Raw genomic sequence first — 4,509 nt, forward strand, 5'->3', positions numbered from 1 at the left:
CAAGGTGATTTTTAAATTACCTTCATTGTTTTTAATTTTTATTTTTAAATTACATTCATTGTTTCCCTTGTATTTTACTAATCTATTTAATATTTTTTCGTGTATATATTAGAGACTCTCCTTGGCAAACAAGCGGAACCGTGGGGAGAAGACTATGCACCACCACACGGGGTCTTCTCCTATCATCTACACAATGGAGGAACTCAGAATACAAGGGGAGCAGCTTCCAATTATCAAAGGTTTGAGAATACCTATGTCAGGGCTGGTGATGAAGATACGACCAAGAAATATGTAAGTGTCTTTCCTTTTACTTTATGTAAGCTTAGCAAATGCTTCATTTGTCCTAGTAAATCCGGCTATTGGTATATATATGAGACCATTAAGTTGAATCTAGGCACTGTCCAATTACAATGTCATGTTTTCCTGCTTCTTCCAAAACAAAAAAGAAGTGTTATTATCACTGTCATTAATTAATATGTATAGTTTTAGGGAGCAATAAAGTTGTTTACTACGGAGCAATTAATAAAGATGTTTATTAGGGTATCTATTGTGTGTTGTGGCCATGAAACTGAAAGGGAGATAATGAATTGCAAGTTTACTGACCCCCAGTAACTGGGGGGCAGTAAACTTCTACTGGGTTTAATAGGGGGCAATAAAGTTGTTTATTAGGGTATTTGTTGTGTGTTGTGGCCATGAAACTGAAAGGGAGATAATGAATTACAAGTTTACTGACCCCCAGTAGAAGTTTACTAGGGGGCAGTAAACTTCTTCTGGGTTTTTTTGGGAGCAATAAAGTTGTTTATTAGGGTATATGTTGTGTGCTGTGGCCATGAAACTAAAAGGGAGATAATGAATTGCAAGTTTACTGACCCCCAGTAGAAGTTTACTAGGGGTCAGTAAACTTCTACTGACCCCCAGTAGCTTCTCTGTTTATTATGCAACCAGTAAACTTTATTATGGAAACTTTATTGATGTATTTTAAATGCATGCAGAATGACATGGTTGATGAGGTCAATAAACGAAAGGATGCATTTAAGGAACAACACCCTGACCAGACCGAGGAGCAGATTATGGAAAGTGTTCAGTCCCAACAAATTGAGGTGTTGGGTACGGTGCTCAAAACTCGCAAATGAAAGGAGATCAAAGGGATGGGACGAGGAGGCGAGCGAGACTTGAGCCATTCTTCAAATGCTTCCACTTCACGTAGTCGTCCTCCTAGAGTTGATGAGCAACAACTCCAAGAGGTGCAGCAACGCTATAAGCAGAGACTAAAGGAATCAGAGGATCGTGCCCAGCAGCAGTTAACAGAGGTCCAGCGGCGTGCCCAACAGCAAATCCAAGAGGTCCAACAGCGTGCCCTGCGTGCTGAGTCTATGTATAGTGTTGTGCAGTCCCAAGTTGCAGCCTTATATGAGCACCTAGGTATGCCACTTCCTCCTCCTCCACAGTTTCCTCCTCCACCTCCAGATGCTTCTCCTCCACATGTTTCCCCACAACACAATGATGATCTAGGCGACAATATGGAATTAGACAACGGACATCCTTAGAATAATTGATTTTGTAGAAGATTCATAGTATAGTTTAGCTACATTGTATGAACAATTTTCTACCTATTAATTAATTCATTAATTATTTTGTATATATGAATAATATTATTTGTCCATCTGTGATCAATATATGAAAAATTGTCCAAATCCAGTGCTTCCGGTAAATATGTATCTGTATGTGTTTCATTATTGTTACTGATTTGTAATTTTTGGAAACAGTGAAACCCAAAAAAAAATCATAAATAACAAAATTCAATGTTTTTTCAACCTAATTAATCTCTTAGGCGACGGAAATAGAAACCTTCGTCGCCCAAGATATTTGTCTTGCACGACGGAAACTCTACTCTTCGTCGCCCAAGATATTTCTTTTGGACGACGAAAAAACTAACCTTCGTCGCCCAAAATAAACAACCGAAGCCACGGAACAGTAACATTTGTCTCCTAAGATAAAATACCTAGGCGACGGAAAGAGTGATATTCGTCGCCCAAGATATTTGTCTTGGACGACGGAACCTCTAATCTTTGTCGCCCAAGATATTTCTCTTGAACGAGTGAAACACTAATCTTCGTCGCCCAAGATAAACAACCAAAGCCACGGAACAGTAACATTCGTCTCCTAAGATAAAATACCTAGGCGACAGAAAAAGTGATATTCGTCGCTTAAGATAAACAACCTGTCCGACGAATACAAAGATCAATCGTCGACTAAGAACAAATATATATTCGTCGGGCAGTAGCCATACCGACGAATTTTCCGTCGCTTAAGAACGATCATATATTCGTCGGTAAAAATTCTTACCGACGAAGGTTCCGTCGGTTAAGAGGGATTTCGTATTCGTCGCCTAAGAATATTTCCGACAAGAACTTTCTGTTGATATGTAGTTTTATCGACGATTCTGTTTGTCGACAAGGCAGCTAAGTGTCCGTCGGGTTGGATCAGTCTTAGTCGACGACTAACTTATTTTCCGTCGCGTAAGTGCCTACCTCACGACACCTAGGCGACGGAACTTAGACGACGGATAATTCGTCGGCCAAGATGTTAATTGACGGATATTCGGTCTTAAGCGACGAATTGTTTCCGTCGGCTAAGTCGATATTTCCACTAGTGTTTATTGACGCTAGTTGTAGTAAGCTCCAAGTGAGCGTTCACATTGTCCATTAAATATTTATTTAAGTTGTGTAAACAAATGTGATGTAATATTCGAACTCTCTTGGTTGAGTTGTAATCTTGAACTTAGTTCTTTGATACTTGGTCATTTGTGAAAAGATTTCTAAGTACTTGAAGCGATAGTAGAGTTATCTCGTTTTCGAAGTTTGGATTATTTCATTCATTTAAATTTCGGGACGTGACATATTCTCATTTAAATTAAAGATCAAACATGGGTTTAGAGCACCATTATATAACCAAAAAATTTAAGGCATTTTACAAAGAATTAAATTAAGTTTACCCCACTGTGGTTTAGAGGTGAATTTATGTTAGTCCCTAAACTTTCAATTTCATTAGATTACCCCCCGAGCTCTTGTTTTTCTGCCTGCCTGTCTCGTATCACTCATGCTCCGTCCAATTGGGACGTTAAAATTTGATGACGTGTAATAACGTTTTGGGGTTTGAGAAGCTAAATTACCAGAAAAACAAGAGCTCAAGGGGTAATATGATGAAATTGAAAGTTTAGGGACTAACATGAATTCACCTCTAAACCACAATGGGGTAAACTGAATTTAATTCTTTTACAAACTTATTTCATGTCTAGATTAGGCATTCTTTTTCAAACTTTTTTTTTGAACGTAAAAATCGAATCATGCGAAACTGAATACATGCAGCAGAGAAGAATTGGTCTAGGTTGGTCATGGGTCTCATGTGAGACCTAGCTAGCCGGGGTAACATAAGGGGTAATCCTTACCCCAGGGATTGGTCTGGGTTAGGGCGAAAACATGGGGCCCACATGACTGATGTCTTTTGTTGCACATGGGTTTGCACTTGTTTATCAACAATAAAGTAATAAATAGAATTAAATTAAGTTTACCCCATTGTGGTTTAGAGGTGAATTCATGTTAGTCCCTAAACTTTAAATTTCATCAGATTACCCCCCGAGCTCTTGTTTTTCTGTCTGCCGTCTCCTATCGATCACTCATGCTCCGTCCAATTAGGACGTTGAAATTTGATGACGTTTTGGGGGTTGAGAAGCTAAATTACTAGACAAATAAGAGCTCAGGAGGTAATATGATGAAATTGAATGTTTAAAGACTAACATGAATTCACCTCTAAACCACAATGAGGTAAACTGAATTTAATATAATTGTTTATCAATGAAAAACTATTTTTATAATACATGAATATTGGTCTTTGGGTTGTTGTATTTTCAAACCAAAGATCAATGACCGATTTAGATGAATAGTTTATTAGTCTTATGGGTGCATTTCCTCTTATGTAGGAGTTTCTACATTCACATATAATTGTTTATCAATGAAAAACTATTTTTATAATACATGAATATTGGTCTCTAGGTTGTTGTATTTTCAAACCAAAGATCAATGACCGATTTAGATGAATAGTTTATTAGTCTTAGGAAAAAAGACCATTTGCACAAAATAGAAAAAGTCAAACCCCATTTTAATGATAATCTTTTTTATTAGCCCATTTGAATACAAGGTACTTATTTTAAGCCCAAATACACAAATCTTTATTAAAATATAATAAAATTATATTTTTTAAAGACTTTTTTTACCCTTAACCTTTATTTAAAGAGAAAAAATGAAAAAGAAGAAGGGAAGACTTTCCCGGAAGCACACTGGACATCGGCGCCGGTCACCGGCAGCCGCATTCCGGGCGCCGGACTCCGAACTCCGGCAGCCGAATTCCGGTCACCGGTGACCGGAATTTTCTGACGGCCGGAAAATTGCCGGCATTCGGTGGCCGGAATTTTCCGGAAATCTCACTGGATTTTTTTAAATGTCATCGGAA

The sequence above is a fragment of the Fragaria vesca genome, linkage group LG2, assembly GCF_000184155.1.
Source record: "Fragaria vesca subsp. vesca linkage group LG2, FraVesHawaii_1.0, whole genome shotgun sequence".
NCBI lineage: Eukaryota > Viridiplantae > Streptophyta > Magnoliopsida > Rosales > Rosaceae > Fragaria > Fragaria vesca.